The sequence below is a fragment of the Rhinolophus sinicus genome, chromosome 3, assembly GCF_057876585.1.
Source record: "Rhinolophus sinicus isolate RSI-liver-muscle chromosome 3, RSI-T2T, whole genome shotgun sequence".
Lineage (NCBI taxonomy): Eukaryota > Metazoa > Chordata > Mammalia > Chiroptera > Rhinolophidae > Rhinolophus > Rhinolophus sinicus.
In genome coordinates, this window is record NC_142503.1 from 103,367,317 (window position 1) to 103,388,767 (window position 21,451).

At 36.6% G+C, this 21,451-nt stretch overlaps 1 protein-coding gene and 1 pseudogene across 11 annotated transcripts in view; one reads left to right on the forward strand and one right to left on the reverse strand.

Moving 5' to 3' along the window:
* NEO1 (neogenin 1) overlaps positions 1-21,451 on the reverse strand; it is a 213,162-nt gene that overhangs the window by 73,022 nt on the left and 118,689 nt on the right. The window lies entirely within an intron of this gene.
* On the forward strand, positions 7,640-9,335 carry LOC109449553 (protein FAM204A pseudogene; annotated as a pseudogene).

The following is a 21,451-nucleotide window of genomic DNA, read 5'->3' on the forward strand; positions in this document are numbered from 1 at the left end:
CTTGTGTAGAGCTATGATAATAGTGATTATATTAGCATTAACTTATGTGAACCTTTAGATACATTTCAATAAGATAGTTGAAAAGAGAAATTTATACTTGTTAGCGTCATTGATTTTCCTTAAGGTTTTTCTGGCTAACTTCTGCTCTTCCAAAGTGTTATTTCAAATCTTGTATTTTTCCGTATTAGAACGTCCACTTAGTTTTTTCTTTTTTTTAATATTTCCATTTCTTTATTGAACTACCATTTGTTCTATCACTACATTCATGTTTTCCTTTATATCCTTGAACATATTTTAATAGCTGCTTTAAATTCCTTGTCTGGTAATTTCACAATGTCTGCCATTTCTGGGGTTTGTTTTCTACTGATTGACTTTTCTCCAGGTTATGGTTCAAATTTTCCTTTTTAAAACTACCTGTTGGTTGTTTGGATTTTGTTATTTTCCTTAAGTAGAGTGTTGAACTTTGTTCTGGCAGGCAGTTATCCTTGCAGATTAAATTGTTCCTTTGAGGTTTGTTTTAAACTGTTAGGCTGATTCTACACTAGCCTTGAATCTAGAGCTATGTTTACCCTACTTTTAAAATATAGCTTTTCTGCAGGCTCCATTGAGTACCTGGGGTGTTCAACAAAGTTTCTTTAATCTGATTGGATAGAATGTGAACATTTTTCAACCCTGTGTATGCTCCAGTAATTTCTCAGCTCTTCAGTAATTGTTCTTTCCTTAGAAAACGTTCTTTGTCTGGGCTTGCAGAGTCTTGCTCTGTGTAGATACAGTTTAGTGTTTAGTAAAAGACTCAAGGGGAACCCTATACAGCTTTCTTGAATTTCTCTGTACATCTCTCTTCTTTCCAGTAGCCTGCCCTACAAATCTGAACTATCTTTTTAGCCCTAAACTCTGATCTCTGCTTCCTTAGCTCATTGAGTCTGCTCCCCTCCCCCAACCCTGCACTGTAATCTAGAAAGTGCTTCCAGGTAGAAAGCTGGGGGTAACTATGGGGCTCAGCTCATTTGTTTCCATTCTCTTAGCGATTATGGTCCTGCAAATAGTCTAAAACTATTTATTTCATACATTTTGCCCAATTTTCTAGCTGTTTATATATCAGGCAGGCTAGTCCAAAACTAGTTACTCTGTCATGGCCAGCAGTACAAGTTCCAAATGTTTTTAAGATATTATAATAATTATCAATACTCTTTCAAAGAAGTACCACTGTAATTGAAAAAAACACTGGATTAAAAACATTTCTATTTAATTAAAATGCCAATTTTTTGGTTAATAAATTGCCCTTCCAACAGTAATAGTGCTCCCTCTATCTTACAAAGTTTACTGCTTTTTGAGGCAGGCTGTTTAAAAAAACAAAGCAAAACAAAACAAAAAAAAACATTTCTAAACTCTGGACATTATAGGAAACATTTATGTATTTTTACTTTGTTATATTCATTTGTTTCCTTTGCAGGTACTAATATCTATGACACATTCAATAAATGTTTGTTCAATGGCTAAATAAATAAAAAACATTTAAGACAAAATATGTAACTGTGGGGATATGAAGAACTTTAAACTATGAATTTATATCCTAAAAAAAACTTTTCAAGCTGAATTTCTCAAGAAGACTCATGTCTAACTAAACAAGACATGAAAATAGACTTTTACATAAAATTAGTCAGCTCTCCCTAACACTCTAAGATAAAGTAAAAGTAATACTTTTATTAGCCAAAAAAGGCAAGAATGCTTATATGTAGTCAGGTAAACATGTTATTCAACTTCCAAATTAATCTTAAATTATTTTTCTTCAATTTGTAAAAATTTCACCCACTTTATTTGCTTTTTCAAATAAAAGTTACATGTATCCAACACTCGGTTTCACAAGATGAGTCTTCAAGTTTTCTTATTAGTTTTGAATCCATATAAGAATCTACATTTCCAACTCCATTGTACTATTAACAGTCTAGCCAGCCCTGGTTAGGGCTAATGAAGTACTCAATGGTTGGTGCCCACGATGCCCAAACTGCACTCTCGATCCTGAACAAAAGGACAATTGCTCTATGGCTACAGAAAACACTGCTAATCCCAGTCAGGCTCCTGGGCACGGATGTGGAATGACCAGCCTGAAGAAGAGCACCACTCCAGGAGCTAAAACAACAAACAGCTGTCCTACTGATGAGTGGGGCGCCAGATTCTTATAAAAACGGAGTTCACAACTTCTCAACTTTTCAATAATTCTTTCTTCTCCACCTCTTGTATTACCTTATACTTTAAGTCTGATTTGCAAAAAAAAAACACTTAGTGAAAGCAATCTGGCATTTCAGATAACATCTACAAGTTAATGTCATCGTAATACCAGTAGGCCAAACAAAGAGATAAGCTATTTTTTATAAAGCCATTGGAAAGTCAATCAAAACTGCTACAGGTGCTTGTCCCATTGTGAAATAATCATAAAAATATATGCATGAAAGTTCAAGTATCTCAGTATTCATCCTTCAAACTTCTCTACTGGGTCCTACTCCACAAGTCTGATGGAGAAGTTAATTTTCCCTGCCTGTAAATAGCTCAAACAAAGCAATCAAAAAACCTTGAGAAGCACCGAAAAATACCGAGAGTCCAATAAAACAACTGTTCCTTCAGATTAAAGACATTCAAATGAAGCATTTACACTCAACGGGGAAACAACAATTATACTACACTATTAATCATAGCATTTTATTAAAAATAAAAACACTAACAGAATGTGAGAAGTGCTGCAAATTATTTGCTCCTGAGAGTAATCTGTCACATAAAGGAACTACTGAAAACTATGTGGCAGTTACAATGAGATCAAGGCTGTACAATGGTTGTTCCCAATGGCGTCTCTTCAAAAGATTAGGCATATTTCATGGAAGCTCATAAGTGAGAAGCATGAGAAAAAGACAGATGTCTTCCCCCTTTCCCAAACCAATACAATTCACCACTATCCCCAAATTTAAGATATAATGATATTGAATTAAGGAGAACTAAACTAGAGGAACAATGCTACACAATGGTGATGATTTAGGCTTAGCATCCTATTATACGGTCACAATCTGATGTACAAACATCTGCTTCCAGGAGACTCATATAAATACGTGTAACCCCCCGCACTATCCCATTCTGCTGGACACTCCACATGGGAGTTAGTGTTAAAAAACTTAAGATTTTCATAGATTCTAAAGTTTCAAAGTAGAGATGAGAAAGATGCTTTAGAAAACCAGAAGCAGATTTTAGAGTAAGGAATAATTTTTTAAACATAAAGTTCTATTCAACAGGAGCATGGGCTATCTCATGCAAAAGAATGCCCCACCCCTGGAAAACAGTACAGACAAGCACCGTACAGCTAACATTTGTAATTCTGAAATTCTATGATTTTCTGGAACAGAACAAATGGTATTGCTGATAAACCTTAGGGATTCTATATTTAATAAATCACTTGTTTGAAGTGGCATAAACCTCATTGTTATGAACTATCAAAAAGATGCCTTATAATCAAATTGTTTTGTGAAATTATGATGTGAATTTGAAGACCTGACACATATACGCTATTTTCCTTCTAGGTTTATATGACAGAAACAATGATTTCTTTGATGCCTATGTTTGTTTTTGGAATCACCTTCCATATTATGATCTATTATTTTTCAACTTCTAGAAAAGAGAAAACAAAATGTATATTTAGTATGAAAATGACTCCCAAATGTTCTGAATCTCCTTGAAATTTTCATGCTAACTCAAATACTTTTATTGATGCCAGCATAATGAGGAGCCCCTAATTAATTCTAAAATTATTTTGCCATTTCCTAGATATTCACAAATATTAATCCCAACAGCAGGATTAAAACAGATGTGCTCAAGATCCCTACTCATATTTAAATAAATTCCACACAAATATATAAGTCACCAGCCTTGATGTAGAAATTTACTTGAAAAGATGCATTTCTAAATTAAAGACAAAAATTAAACTGAACAAATACACATTAATTATTTAATAATGCTATTTATTGGAATGGCACATGTCAGGCAATACCAGGCATCATTAAGGTAAGTGCCACAAATGAGAAAAGGCACAAACCCTTCTCCCAGTGACCTTACAATTTAATAGGGAAGAATTGTGCACCTCAAATGACTGTATTGTACGAAAAGTAGAAAGTTGACAGTGTTAGAAAAGAGATCACATAAATGTAAAATGAGGTAAAATGTAAGAAATTTGTTTCTGCTGAAAGAGGACCAAGAATACTGCAGCTGTGGCATTTAAAACTGGGCCTTGAAAGACATACAGAGTTTGGTTCTGGTAGAAAGGAATTGTATCTTATGAGCAAAGCAACTTCAGTGACAAAGTGTAAAGCAAGTGGTGGGCAGAAGCTATACATCCACAGTACTACTAGCGTTTAAATGGATCTGTCTGTCAGTCAGACAGGCTAGGTTCATATCCCAGCTCTGCTACATATATTAGCTGTGTGATCCTGGTAGGTTATGTAATGGTTTTAAACTTCATTTTTCTTAAGTATACACACAAATAAAAACAACATCCACTTTACTGTGTTGATGTAAGGATTAAATGAGATAATATATTGGAAGCATTTAGCATGTTCCTTGGCACAAAGCGTTCAATTAATATCAACTTACTATTATCAATAGTGATAAATCTATTTTGTTAATCGAAGGTGAATGACATTGAATCAAGTTGGACTGAACATACAAGTCTACCTTTTCTTCCAACCAAAATCTTTTGAAATTACAGAGAAAAAAAAACTTGAATAAAAAAAGATGCCATCCTTAAAACTGAAATGTTGATAAATTCATAAAAGATAGAAAGTGGTCTGGTGAAAACAAAAGAATAGAGAAAATGTAGAGCCAAATGTGGCAGAGGAGAAAACAGTTTTCAAATGAGCAGGTCAGAGCAAAACCAGACATGTTCTATAGGCATGAGAAAACACATGCGTAATTAAGTGAAAAACTATCTTTGGAACACCAGGGCCAGAGAGGCTCACCTTTCCTCTCATATTGAGCCACATACTGCCCTGGTTTTACCCAGACCTGAAACCTTAAAACATCTTTCCCCCAAAAGAGTCCTTAGGGTAAACTTTTACTACTTGATTCTACATCAGTCAGCAGCAGGCAAACAAGGACAAAGATAAATATGTATAAAAAGCTGGAATTAACACAATGAATGTGAGGTACAAAACTCAATAAAAGAAATAATCAAGGGAACAGAATAAATAAGCAAAAAGGAGAAAATTGTAAAAGATGTGAAAGATTTGAACCATAAAATAGTAAGTCATTCTTTTAAAAACTTTTCAAGATCCTGGAAATTAAAAACGAGCAGGCGAGTTGTCAGGTTCAGTCCTCGCAAGTACAGAGCTTGAAAGTCATCATTCCTGCCCTAAAACAACAAAAGCTGGGCAAACCTCAAATGCATGAAACTTAAAATGAATGCCTTTTCTTGGATTCATCAGAGACCTGAAATTACAAGGCAAACTGCCACCCCAAATCTGGGGAGACAGGTGCGTCCGGAGATTCAGCAACCGAGATCTGTTTACCTGAAGCAAAAGGCATCGGTCCCATAAAAAGATACAGTAGGAACATTTAACTGGTAATTTTGATAAATTTCTGGAGGTTGCGTATGACCTAGTATGAGAATAAGAAATTCCTGGGGTCTGCAGTCTTAGCAGTGACACTGTTTTTGTGGGCTTTCCACTCCAGGAATTCCTTCTCACCATGAGGATCCAAAAAAATCCTCCTCTCTTAGGCAGTGGGAGGGGAAGAACCACTGTGAAACAAGCCCAGAGTCTTTTCCACAGCCAAGGCCTCCTTTCCTGAGGAAAAGACTTTGTTAGAGCACAACTCTCAAACCTTATCACCACTGGAGGAAAGGAGGTCCTACCTGCTGTGACTTCCTTCCTGTTTCACCTGAGGGCGGAGGGGAAAATCCAACAACCCAGTCAACATGGGACAGGGCTTCAAGGAAACAGATCGGGAACACTATAGGCAGGGAAGGGAGAAGGAAGAAGAGGGAAAAAAACTACACCATTGGACACTTATGAAGGTCATAGCCATGAGGCATAGGTCGACTTAAAGTCTGAGACTTAATCAAAAGATTGTAAAATGGTCCTCTTCCTCCACATCTTAAGGCCACACAAATGGGGCTCAAGTATATTAGTGGATTTCAAGTAAAATAACCGCAAGAAACACTCCCTTTGAGGAACAGAACACAGTCAAGTTCTGAAGTCGGGTGGAGGCCAAACACCAAGTACACCAGGTAATCTGAAGCCTCTGGTATCTATAGCTACAAAAACATTAAACACAACCCAACCCCTAAGTAGATTAACATAAATCCTCACACTACAGGCCTATTTACTTCAGTTCCATTACCTGATACAAGATACCCAACTTCCAACAACAAATTATAAGGCATACCAAACGGCAAGAAAAAAACACACAAAGAATCTGAAGAAATGAAACCACCATCAGAACAAAATACATGACATAGTGGTAGAAATTACCAGAGGGGGAATTCGAAGTAACTATGACTAATATGCTAAAGACTCTAATGAAAAAAGTAGATAACATACAAGAACAGATGAGTAAACAGAGAGACAGAACTCAAAGAATCAGGAGGTGCTAGAAATAAAAAACACAGTAACAGAAAAGATGAATGCCTGTAATGTTCCCATGAGCATACTTGACATGGCTGAGGAAAGCATGAGTCAACGAGAAGGCAGGTCACAGAAACTTCCCAAACTGAAATGAAGAGAGGGGGAAAAAAATGAAACAAACAAACAACCAACCAAAAAACCCCAGAACATCCGAAAACTGTGGGACAATATCTAAAGGTGTAAAATGAAATACCAGAAGGAGAACAAAGAAGGAATTGAAAAGAAATACTTGAAGTCAGAATAGCTGAGAACATTCCAAAATTAATGACAAAGACCAAACCACAGATCTAGGAGATTCAGAGAACACCAAACAAGATAAATATTTTAAAAATTCATACCTAATCAAATCATATCATATTAAAAAACCAAAGACAAAGAGAAATTTTTGAAAGAGTCAGAGGAATAAAAATCACCTGCAGAGGAACAATAAAAAATTACAGTGAACTACTTATCAGAACCACATAAGAAATAAGAGAGAATACTTAGTGTTGAAAAAAAACAAAACAAAAAACCACCAACCTTGAATTCTATATCCAGAAAAACTATCCTTCAAAAAATTTTCTCAAACAAAAATTGAAGGAATCATCGCTAGCTGACCTGCCCTGAAAGAGATGTTAAAAGACATTCTTCAAGCAGAAGAAAATGAAACAGGTTAAGAAACTTGGACCTACATACAAAAGAGCGTTAGAGAAAGAATAAATGAAGGTAAGATAAAATCTTTTATTTTTCTTATTCTTAACTGATCTAAAAGGTAACTATTTGTTCAATAATGTGGATAAGTGAAATGAATGACAGAACACACAAGGGGTGGAAAGAAGGAACTGAGAATACACTGTTAGACAACATCTGCAACTACAATGGAAGCAGTAATAGTGTTATTCAAAGAACGGACTTAGAGGTCTTCTGATGGCTGCAGGGCTGTGGGCTCCTAACGTGTCAGCAGGGCTGATGGTGTGGCTGGCTCCCGGCTGGTTCCGGCGATGGGGAGGGCCGGTGTGGAGAGGGAGGTAACCAGTGTGGGCAACCTCACAGCCTTTCGCCTGAGCCACACAGCGTGGGTCAGCAAAGCCCCCGGCCTCCAATATGCCGGGAAGGGGCTTTGCAGCACCTTCTCCATCCTGTTGGTGGGAGAGGTATTCTCCGTCCCCCAGGCCAAAGTAAGAGGGTGGTGAAGGCTTCTGGTCAGGGAAGCAAGCTCCTGTTCACAACTGCTGTAGCCCGTGAAAGTGCTGCAGTGAAGGGGAGGGTCAGCAGGTAAGCCATCCTTAACCAGAACCTTCCACGCTCAGTGCTGTGCTGGGGACAGGATTCCCCCGTTTGGGGAAAGTGTCACACTGCCACCAGAGAGACTGCAGAGTTCCGGGTTGTGCAGCCAAGCAGGCAAAGGGTGGCCTTTCTAGAGCCACCCTCTTGCAGTCTTGAACCTCAAGAAAAGGTGTGGAGAGTGCTGCGACCTCCTGGCCTAATGGAAAGTGTTGTTAAGTTGAATTCTGAAGATGAAGACACGTTAGAGAACTCTGGGCCTAACTTACAGGAAGATAAAGAAGACAGGACCACACCAGAGATCTCAGACTTCCCTACGTACGGACAGAAAACTGAAGCAGAGGCTCATGTAAATGCCTATGAACAGTGCCCGTCGGGAATTCCCTTACATACGTGCAATATCAACACTTCCATAAAAAACACTCGGAACAGAAAACCTCAACTTCGAGATTCAGAAGAAAAAAAACCAAAATGCTCCAGAAAAGGTAAATTGAAGAATGAAGAATCTCAGCGATAACAGTATTCAAGTGAAACCCAGGGGGAGTGTTATGGAGAGTGTGACATTTTCCTCAGTTCTTGTCTTCTTGACGGTAAGAATTCAGTCAAGGGACAGGGATTGTGCAGCATCGGACAGGAAGAAGTTTGTTAGCAAAGCAGATACACTCCAAGGATTGTGGAGCGGCTGTCCCAAGAGAGGGAAGCAGCCTCTCCCTACACTGTGGGAGAGTTTTTATCTCTGTGGGTAGAACTGTCTCCCCTGCTCCCTCTCCAGCACTTCTCACTCTCTGGCTGGCACAGGTCCTACTCCCTTCTTGCTCCCATGGTTGTCTGAGCTCATTACCATGGCCCTGAGGAGCAGGGCGTACCTTCTGATAAGCGGGATGTTTTCCCATCCCTCTCTGGCATTTTTCCTTCTTTTTGCTTTAGGGCACCTGGGCGCCCGCTGTCCTGCTGAGCCAGCTGTTTTGTGCCCGCCTGTTTACGATACCCTGCAGAGCGAGGTATCTGTGACTTAAGTAGGAGCAGCCACAGGGGGCCTCCTAACAGGGGCCGGTTTCCTCCTCCTGCTCATTCTACCTTTCTACATACCCTATCAGAAGGAACTTAAATCAGTATTTTGCAGTCAATGACCGGTCAGAACCTCCTATTAAAAATAAAAATAATTGACAAGTCGGACCTTGAAAAGAGCATAGAATGGGCTGTGGAAGAGTAGAGCATTGAGAAGGCTGAGGAAGTGCAACCAGCGAGCTACCTTAGAGCTTGATGCAAAAACTGCCAAAACAATTGCCTGCCACAACTTTGTAAAAGCCAAAAAGGAAGCTGAAAATTCATAGGGTGCTTGAAATAAAGAAGAAACTTGCATGGGGATGTGACACAAAGATGAGAAACCAAAGCAACATGGGATATCTGTAACTTGCCGGAGCCCTTCAAGACACAGCATCTTGACTTGACTTTTCTCTTGCATCTTCAATTGCTCAATTTACTGGAAAGATTTTCCTGCTTATGTTAAGTACGTTCATAGAAGTAGAAAAAATAAGCATAAAACTTGGGAGTTGATTATCAAATCTTTTCAATCTTTTTCTAAAGAGTTCATCCTATTGAAGTGAATAGAACTGAGTGTTCTGTTATTTGTGCAAGGAATCTAAGCATACATACAGGGGAAAAAAGACAGGACTTTATTTATGTACACCTACAGTACAAAATCAGTTTTACTTTTCATCCGTTTGGCACAGCATAGCCTATAGGCCTTGTGCTTCCTTATCTGTACTCCGTGTAACTGCACTTATCCTGGAATTGTGTTTTAAGATTGGCATTTGTTTATAACGGATTAGTCATAAATGCACGAAAGTCTCAATTGATACTGTCTTACAAATGACTTTATCTTAATATTATGAAAGTAATTATTGGTTCATTGGATGCAGCAGAGTTGATACTTCACAATGACATAATGAAAGCAACTGATTAAAAAAATGGACTTAACATTAGTTAAAACAGATAGTGTAAAATCTAGGGCAACCATTGAAATATTTTTAAAAGAAATACAATTAATACTCTAAGAGAGGAGATGAAAGAGAATTATATAAAATATCCAAAAATACTATGGAAAACAGTGGCATTCCTCAAAAATATAAAAATAAAAATAGAATTCATATGATCCAGCAATTCCACTTCTGGGTGTAAACTCATTAAGCACTGAAAGCAGGTGTCAAAGAGATATTTGCACACCTATGTTCAGAGCAGTATTATTTACAATAACTAAAATGTGGAAGCAACCCAAGCATCTGGCAATGGATGAATGGATAAGCAAAATGTGGTCTAGACACACAATAGAATATTATTCAGCCTTAAAAGCGTAGGAAATTCTGACACATGCTACTTTCTGTCATTGACAGAAAGTAAAATGGGGTTGCCAGGAGCTGAGGGGAAGGGAAAATGGAGAGTTATTGTTTAATGTGTATAGAGTTTCAGTTTTGCAAGATGAAATGATTCTGGAGATGGATGGCAGTAATGGTTGCACAACAATGTGAATGTACTTAGTGCCAATGGTGGTGCACTTAAAAATGGTTAAGATAGTCAATGTTATGTTACATGTATTTTAACACAATTAAAAAAATGGGAAAAAATATTGGCAGCAGAAAATAACAAGATAGAGAAGAGGAAGTGGAGGACAAGGGTAGCTAGAACAAGAAACCATGGGCGTGGGTACTTCTAGTTTAGGATAGTATTCAAGGAATCAAAGGAGCAGTGAACAGGAAGCAGATTACAAATTCTGCCCTGTCCAAGGAGGCTCAGTTGAACTAGAAACATCTTTTTATAACAGATTAGAACAATGATGCCAAAATTTCGAGTAGGAAGATCTCTTTTTACATAAACGATGTTTTTGAAGATCTTCATGTGTTAGTGGTTGTAGTTTAAATATCCTTTGATTAGAAAACCACATGACTAAAAGTTACAATGAATTCAGAAAAAAAAGTAAAGGGATGGAGAATGATATACAATGCTAACACTAATCCAAAGAAAGCTGGGGGGAAAAAGAAACTGAATTGAGAAGTAAAAAAAAAAAAGAAAACTGGAATAGCTAGCTATATTAATTTTAGACAAAGTAGACTTCACAACAAGGAAGATCATCAGGGATAAAGAAAGGCATTACATAATAATAAAGTTACCAGTTCTCAAGAGACCACATAAAAATTCTAAACATGTATGCACCCAACAAAAGAGTGTCAAAATACATGAGGCAAAAATTGATAGAACTGCAAGGAGAAATAGGTAAATTCATTATTATAGCTGGAGAATTTAAATACCCTTCTGTCAGCAAATCACAGATCAAGCAGGAAGAATATTAGTAAGGAAATAGATGCCCTGAACAGCATTATCAATCATCTTGATCTAACTGACATTTATAAAATATTCCAACTAACAGTAACAGAACACACACTATTCTTAAACTTACATGGAAAATTCACTAAGAGAAAATCTGGACCATGAAACACTAGAATAGAAATCATATAAAGTATGTTCTGACCACAATGGAGGTAAATGGGAAATAAGTAACAGGAATGTAGATGCAAAAACCCCACATATTTGGAAATAAATACGCATTTAAAGTTTCAAACAAGCAGAAGAAAGGAAATAATAAAAATTAGTGCAACAACCAATGAAAATTAAAACAGGTAAACAGATAAAATAAGACTAAAAGCTAGTTATTTGAAAATATCAATAAACTGATAAACCTCGATCATGTGCCAAAAAAAAAAAGCCACAAATTACTCATATCAGATATGAAAACGAGGCCATTACCACTGATTTTTATAGGCATTAAAAAGATAGTAAGGGAATACTACAAACAACTCTATGCCCACGTATTTGATAACTTAGATGAAATAGACTAATTCTTTGAAAAACAAACTATGAAAACTCACACAAGGGGAATTAGATAACCTTAACAGCTCTATGTCTATTCAAGAAGAGTCAATAATTAAAAATCTTCTATAAAGAAAGCAACAGGCCCAGATGGTTTTACTTGTGAATTCTACCAAGCACTTAAGAGATTAATCATACTAATTCTCCACACTCTCTTCAAGAAAACAGAAAGAGAGAGAACATTCCTAAGTCATTCTGTAGAGAACATTACCCCATTATCAAAACCAGATAGACATTATCAGAAAACTACAAACCAATGTATCTTATGAATGCAGACACAAGAATCCTTAAGAAAATATTAGCAAATGATTGAATAAATACATAAATGAGGGAGATCAGACAAATCTCTGGTGCAAAAGAATTCCAAATAGCTTATATAGATACTCTGCCCTCAGGAAGAGGAGCCTAACTCCCCACTCTTTAAGTGTGGGCTGTGTACAGCAACTTCCTTCCCAAGTGTGTATGTGGAAAAGGAAAAAAGGAGTCACTTCACAGTGGAGACACCTGACAAACACCATTTCAGCCAGGTGATCAGGGTCAACATCCATGGTGATCAGTAATGTTGACAGTATATACCCTTCATGTGATGAGAATGGAAATTTACCTCTTTGATCCTCCTCCAAAAATATCTGTATTCCCAGTACAACCATGAGAAAAATATCAGACAACTATCTTAACTGAGGGACATTCTACAAAATACCTGACCAATGCTCCTCAGCACTGTCAAGGTCATGCAAAACAAGAAAAGTCTGAGAAACTATCACAGACAAGGGGAGCCTAATGAGTTATGATGACTAAATGTGATGTGGAATTCTGGGTACGATCATGGAACAGAAAAAGGACATTAAATTAAAAACTAACGAAATCTGAATAAAGTATGGACTGTAGTTAATAAAAACATTTGTCAATGCTGTTTAACTGTGACAAATGTATCATGTTAATGTAAGCTGTTAACAACAGGGGAAAAGTGTAGGGTGATGGGAACTCTGTACTATCTTCACAACTTTTCTGTAAGTCTAAAACAGGGGTGTCCAAACTTTTTTCAACGTTTTTCACCAAGGGCCACATGCGGTAAAATACACAAACAGCCGGGCCACTCACTCGAGGTGAAGTACGTATTGCCTCACCTGGTTTATTTAAGTAAACTAAATATATTTTTGGAATTTGCTGTGGGCCAATTAAAAATGGATTGCGGGCCACAGTTGGCCCGCGGATCGCACTTTGGACACCCCTGGTCTAAAACTACTGTAAAATAAAAAGTTTATTAAAAATATAGGCAGAAAAGCAAGCTGGACTAGAAAGTAATTCTAGGGACTCTGTCAGGACAAAACACTCAAGGACAAGATGCAGCATGTAAAGGAAAAGGCTAAGATGAGGTAACAGAATAAGCAGCAAGAGCTATAAATGGTCTAATACATAACATTGTAAAATTTTTCTGGACTGAACAAATGTAAGTATCTATTTAAAGGGACCACTCCATGCTGGACAATATGAACTGACTGTGGAGGAAGAAAGAGATCTGTATCATGAGATGGCAGAATTCAAAGATAAAGATACCAAAAGCTTAGAGGATAAAACAGGCAACTGTTATCTAAAAATGAACAAGAAAAAGATTTCTAACAGTGTGCTAAAAGATAATGAAACTTTATACGAAAGCAAATATATTTTCAGATAGGCAGTCTTAAAAATTTACTTCTTATACAACCTTTCTGGGAAACAGACTATCAGGTATACTGTTGCAAAATAAATTAAAAACAAGAAATCGAAGAAAATAGAAATTGTAGTCCAATGAATAAATTTGGGGGGAAGGCATGACACATGAGCAAGAAGGCAACGAAAACATGGTGAGGGGAAAGAGATCATGATTAACCTTAAGTGCTGCTGGAAAAAAATGACTAAATATGCATGCCAAATTGCTAAGGGTAACCTTTTGATGAATAGAACAAACTGAGATGGGCTGGCAGGACTCATAAGGACTTAAGACAACAGATGATAACCCTAAAACAAAGGGGCATCAAAAGTTTGAAAATAAAAGAACAGAAAATATGTATCAGGTAGTGCTATTAAAAAGAAAGCAGGTATAGTAGTATCAGTATCGGACAACACATAACTGAAGGCCACAAAATTACCCAGGGCAAAACAAATGTTTCCTGATGATAAAATAAATACCATGTTTTCTTGGTTCTAAGATACATTTCCTCATACTTTAACTTCTGTGAAATCAGGACGCATCGGAACAATCTAAGGTGTCTTAGATGTGATGGAACACAGTAATCCACCAGGAAAACAAGTCATGATTCCTAATGCATTAACAACGTAGCTTCTGAATATGTAAAACAGTAAGAGAAACACAAGAATTGAACAAACCTATACTCATACCTTGCTTAGAAATATGCTTCCTTAGAAATTGGCAAAGAAGTGGACAAAAATTAGGTAAGGCTCTACAGGACTTTATGAATGCAACAAACAAATGCGGTCTAATATTTACAAACAGCAATATCTAGCAAACATAACACCCACAGAACTGTCACCAAAAAAACTGACCATGCATTCTATCACAAAAAGAGTCTTCAATTCCAATGAACTGAGAAGTGTGGTTATCTGCTGAGAGTAAGGGAATCGTAGGTTTGAAGAGCTTGAAGATTTAAAATAATCGCTAAACAGGGAAGGGAGAGGGCGTTCGGAGGCCCAGTTCAAGTTGGTGCTTATGAATTTAGTCTTCCGGCTGTGAGAGAACAACATACTAACAAAATGAATAACTCAAAGCTCTCCAAATACCTGAAATGCCCATCAGCACAGCTGATGAGAAGCTCGGAGACTGTTTAGGGGCACCATGCAATGTGAACAGAAACTCACAGAAGCAGTTTGCTGAGGCTACAGGTTCTGAGCATCCGAACAGCTTCAAGGCAAGATGATAAGGGCTGCCCGTGAATAATCCCACAGACTTTGGAGCCCCTCCCCTGAGGAACTAAGTCCCCAAGGCTGGGCAGAACGAACATGATAACAGAGGAATGCACTCTATTGGAGAGGTGTAGTAGGTGTGTGTTCAGATAAGCAGCCCTGGCAGTGAACTGCTGGTTTAAACAAATGCCTTACATAAACAATTGAAGGAAGTTATAAAATGAAATGAACACAAAATACTCCTCCTGTTCTGTGTGCAGGAGAGATGTTTCACTTTTACGGAAGTCATCTGACATTTTCCTGACATCAAAAGCACCCATTAAAAAAGGTGTGCCAGATGCTAATGACGCACCTACCACAGCAGTGAGCCCAGGAAAAAGTTTTTTCTCCTTTCATCCTAAATCAACATGATGTCTCTTCAGTAAGATTCCAACCACCCAGAGGAAAGACGAAATATGTAAGGGTATTTCTGCTCATTACCCATTTAGACCAACATAAAGGGAAAACTGCCTTTGTTCCAATGTACCGATTGACATTAGCTCTAATCAAAACCAATTTCCCAAAACAGAGTCAAGAGAAAAATTCATTAGCATTTTTTAAGATTCAGATTTAAAAGTCCAAATTCTGGCAGTTTTATTTCCTCGGATTGTGTAAAAAGTAATAGAATTCAAATAATACCTAATCCAGATCTTTAACAAATAACTTTACAAGCAACCACAACTCAAATTTGCAAAGGAGTGTAAACTGAAGAGGAACTCTAAAAATTAGGAGAAAACCATCACCAAACTGGAATCCAGCTAATAAGTCTCCCACATTCTTTTTATCATTTGGGGTGTATGATGCTCAGGCAGACCCTGTGTTAAGACGAAACTCAGAGAACAACTCTGACAGTAAGCAAAGGGTGATGTTAAAAATAAGCAGACAGCGAAAATATTAGAACAATATATAGGACTTATGAGGCAGTAGCATTTAAAATGCTAATACTACAGAAAAACACTCCTCAAAATGCATATAATTAAAATTATACTATACTTTTATTTTGTCTGGTGATCACTTGAGCATACATCAATTGGGACATATTCTCAACGCCCAAAACACTTCACCTAAAATGGAAACACACGGGTCCAGCACTGAAACTCTATGAAATCAAGCCTACAAGCAGCCAGGTTGTCAGGGATGTCTTTCAGACCCAAATGATATTCTGTCAACTAGGACATTATTGTATAATTTAGCATCTTTTAAATACAGCTACCAATTAAAAGATACGCAGATGCACTATGGGTTTTTAGCACTGCATTATGGATTCTTTCTTTATAACAAAATAATGGCTTCAAATTCAAGCTTGCTCTCTGATAATCTCTAAATCCATCTTTGTGTCCAGAAATGTTATTTGCAGAACTTCTATTTAACTGCTAAACTTCAAAAATTATAACTAAGATACGAAGTTATTACCTGGATCTCCCAAGTTCTTAAGATTCATGACTTTGGGCAAAGATGAAATGTTAAACATTAGACAAACTAATCGTATTTTAATTACAGTCCTACCTCTCAAAGCTATTTAAAATCAGAGCAGTCATCATAGCCCAACTCAAGTAACAGGGACAAAGTTCTTAACCTAATAGACGCAGATTATAAACTTAGATTTATACAGAGAATCCCTCTACTTGTATTTAGTGTAAAACGTCAATCTTTTCCTCTTCCTTATGCTAAGTATAAAAAAAAAAATCACAAATCTTGTCTGATCTTCCTTTGTAGGAACATCTGACATTTAACAGTTACCATGTATGAGCCATTGAGAGGTGAAAGCTCTTTCCACTGTCACCACCTAGTTGAGGGTCTTAAATATCACATCTGATTTGGTACAAAATTCTCCTAACCGGTATCAGATTCCATATTTTCCTCTCTGAACCCACTCAACACACCTCCAATATACCAATCCTCTTAATGTGCTACTTATTTCTTCTTATATCTGAAAACTGCTAGTGTCTTCCCGCTACTCAACGAATCGCAACCTTTTGGCTAGATATTAAATAATCTGGTCCACGTACCCTTTCCAGAATGCATATTCTTATATTCTTACTTTTCCAAACACCGGTAAACTGAGCCACTTACTATTCTCCAAATGCACTTTGAGCCTTCTTACTTACACAGGTGAAATGTCATCGTTTTTCATCGTCCTGTAACCAGATCAAACTGAACCCCCACTCAGCTCAAATGCCATATTCAAGAAGCCTTCCTGCTCTGTCAAACCTAGCAGATACCTTTTCCTCCCGCTGAGAATTACAGTAGCATTCTGGCATTTGGCACATCTTGCATGGCAATTCTTTGGTTCATAATCCAAAACCTCTATCCTAGTACTGTTTAGAACCTTCTGGATTCAATAAATTAGCAATACGTGGAGTCACCATGGAATGTACTGATTCACACCCAGATACCCGTGAGAGTACAAAAGAGTACATTTGGAATTATGTTGGGACAACAGACATAAACTAGGACTGTCTCAGGTATACTAGATGCATGGTCATCCTTGCAAAATGATACACTTGACCAACCTTGTGAATAAGTGTAACCACAACAGACTTAAAAGACTGAACCGGAAATTAAGAGAAGGTAAATTATCTTTGTCTTGAAAATATTAAACTTGCTAAAGTGGTACAGTGAATTTTGAAACTGAAAACCTAGGTATCAGTCATGACTTTGATGCTAACGAGCCAGTGATATGTATAAGGCAAGTCATCGCACCGAGTCTCCAGCTCAGCTGGTCTAGGTCCTCAGATCTCTAAGGTCCATTCTAACCAGACTGCTCTCTGATTTCACATTCTCTCTCCGGGTGGCCTTCATAGCAGGGTCTCTACCAGGTAAGAACAAATCTCTATTCAGAAACTATGTGTACTCAATAAAATACTTGTTGGTTTAACAAAACTAATTTGCTTTTAATATTTTAATAAATGCTACCTAACCACCTTCACATTTATATGACATGATTCACCTTCCAGGAAAAAAATGCCATACTAGCCAGTATTTGGAGGTAGCTGCCAAATACTCTTAACAACCTATGTTTTTCTCCCATGGCATTTGTTTCAAGAAATAGAAATCAAAAAGTTTTAAACTATACTGAACAAAGTAAAAAACACCATGTATAGACCTGATTGCAACTCCAAATTTAATTTCCAATAGAATTTTTTATTTGGCTTTTCAAAAATTTACAATCCATTGTTTGTCTTCTCCCCATCTTCAGACTTTTCAATGCCACTCCTCAGGTATCAACACAATTAATGGATTGTTGTGCAGATTTAAAAAACTTTCTTACACAGACAAGCATATGGATCTATATCCTTCTTTCTCACCTTTTCCACAAATGAAATCAGACTCCACATGCTTTCTGCAATTTGTTTTATTATGACTTGTATATTTTTCCATATCTACCTTATTTGCCTTATAAAATCTACCTTATTTTTTTAATAGCTAACTAGCATTCCATTGTATCCATGTATTTAATCAGGTCCTTTATTGGTTGTACTGATTGTATTCTTTCCAGATTTATGCTGGTCTAACATAAATATCTTTAAATACTTGTAGCTATACCTGTAAGATAAATCATTATAAATAGGATTATATAATAAGAGGGTATATGAATTCTAAATTATTACTAAATTGCATTTCAAAAAATTTGTACTGCCACCAAGAATGCAAAAACACAAGTCTCCTCATATTCTAGCCTGATGACAACAGAGCAATTAAAAAAAAGGTAAATCTGTAAGTATAGCCACATCCACGAAATAATGTTTGTAGAGTCACAGGAAAATATGATTTCACACCTACAAGTAAAATGTGTATGAATGTGTGTGCCTGCGCGTGCGTACATATGTGTAAGCGTAAAACACAGAAGCTGCATCTAATGCTCTAGTCTCAACTTCTGCCTCCCATCAGAAAGGCCGTCTGTCCTAGTTAAAGGAACTGCTAATCCATACTTGAAAATTCTTTATCAGAGCATTCTTTTTATTCCTGTTAGTAGCCCTAAAAGCTTGAATGACTTTGTGTATGTATTTACTTGCTTACTGTCTGTCTCGGCTAATAGAACGTAAGCACCATGAGGACAGAGAATCATGTCTGCTGTTGGCTATGTCATCCTACAATGAATACAGAATTTTATATAGAGCTTTGCTCAACAAATATTTACTGAATGAATAAATACACAGACAACTGTATAGACTAACATGGCTATCTTTAGAAATTGAGATTAGGGGAAAGGTTAAAAGGTACATTTACTTTCATTTGTCAATCACACACACTAATCTTTGACAATGAACATGTGTTACGTTTATTTAAAACCATTTTAGTGCAAGTTTAGTTTCAACCAGACCATTTCAGATGCCTTGCAATCTGGTCACATAAAATTTTTTTCTTGTTTTGCAAATTTAAATGATCTAGCTAAATTTTAAATGGGTTTTCATTGTCTACTTAAAAAAATCCTCAAAACTTGCTTCATGAGGTTAACCTTTTATCTTCATTTTAATTTAGTTTAATGCTGACTATTGAACTCTTATTCAGTAGCTTTGCCTTTGTATATTCTTTCAAATAACTATTCCCTTGAAGTTACAGAGTACTTGCAGAATGCTTAACACATATTATTTGCCCCTCAGAGGTGTGCTGTGCAGAGACTACTGTTTATGCTTCCAGATAAGTAAACAGATGCTCAGAGATTAACTACCTCTATAGTGGGGTGGGACATGAAGCCAATACTTCAGATTTTTAACACAAGGTTTGTTTCATTATATACATTGTGGCAGGAAACAAAATTATTAACTGGCAATGTCTCAATCTGTCAGCAAATAGCACATCTATTTATTTCAATACTTAGACAGAAAGTGTTCTGAAATGATCTTAAGTATAATGCATATATTTCTAAAACAACTAAATTTAATACAAAATTTGAGTGATAAGGGACCTAAGAAATCATTTAATTTCTTCATTTTGCAGAAAATAAAAATCAGAGAATCTCAGTACTTGATCCAATCACCTAGCAAGCTAACGGCGGTCGAGAACTAGAACTAGGCATTGACATTAGATGTACTTTGAACATTAGAAAGTTCCTAGACATGGAATTGATGATTAAGAAGTCAAATTTCATCAGTTGTTTTGAGTTAAAAACTTTTCTTAAAGTTATAATTACTGCTACAAAACAGCAAAATAAATTATTAGACTTTACCCTTTGATTAAAATCAACACCAACTATCATACATCTACTAGGACTTCAGATTTAAAATATTCCAGTAATGACTAATAATTTCCTGCCATCTAGCCAACTGTTAATCATGCCAGGCCATTAGTCACTTATTCCAGAACTTCTATTATTCAGTATTTACCTCAGATACTATATGGAATTTTTTACTAACGTTTCTGTCAAAAAAAAAGGGGGGGGGGAGTTCAATATGTATCCTTATCTACCAAAGCCATAATATCCTAGAAGTCATTTAGTGAGTTGGTAAAGTAGGAATTTCCTTTACTAAAAACAAGTTCATATTACTCCCTTTTCACCAACCTATCTTCCCTTACTGGAAATAAAAAAATTGCCAGTGATCAAACTGGATATGAATAGATATACAGAGAAAAATCGTATTTTTGTTTTTACATTTCAGCCTAAGATGGTAATTTTGGAATCTATTTTTAAATTCAAACTGACAAGAAGAAAGGCTAATGAAAAGTTAATAGATAAAAACACATTTTACCTTAATCTTACTACTCTTAACATACTTGCAATAATTAATATGTCAATACTTTTTTTAAAAAATCATTCAATAGATACTTATAAGACACAGAAAGTATTTTAGCTTGAAATGACAGGTAATATTAATTTGAACTGACAGCAAATAAAAATAATAATGTTATGTTCAGTTAAATATTTTAAAAGCCAGAAGATAATCTAAAATCGGTTGTCGTTCCTAAAAATGCATAAAAGTAAAATTAAATAGTAAAGCCTTCATTCTAAATGTTTTGATTAAGGAAGTATGTTTGACATGGAATCAGAAACAGAGAGTAGATGGTGGTTGCCAGGGACTGAGCGGTGGGGGAGATGGGCAGATGGAGGTCAAAGGGCACAAACTTCCCGTTATAGGAGGAGTAAGTTCTGGGGATCTAATGTACAGCGTGGTGACTGTAGTTAACAGTTCTGTACCGTATACTTGAAAATTGCAATGAGAGAACAACTTTAATGTTCTCACCATAACAACAAACAAAATGGTAATTATGGGTAAAAGATGTGTTAACTAACCTTACTGTGGTAAACATTTTGCAATAGATATGTGTATCAAATCATCATATTGTGACCTTAAACTTACACCGTGTTAATTACATCTCAGTAAAGCGGGGGGCGGGGGGGGGAGACTGTTTGGAACATAGTTATTCTCAAATTCTACTTCCCCATTTGATTAGAAATGCTGTTTTCTAGTGTTGCTGCACAAATGCTTTATAATTTTAATTATAAAATTTCATTTAATGTTCAAAGGTGACAATTAACTTAAAAACCATAATGTTCAATGATATCACAGGTCCACTGTTTGCGCTCCAAAACACCTTCTTGCAGCCGAGCACCAGCCAGCAGGCTGACGGCCACTATACATACCACATCCTTACAGTGGGAATCAGAAAATTCCCCCTACGAAAATGAGACTTGGTGTCAAAGATGCTCAGATACTTTCGACATT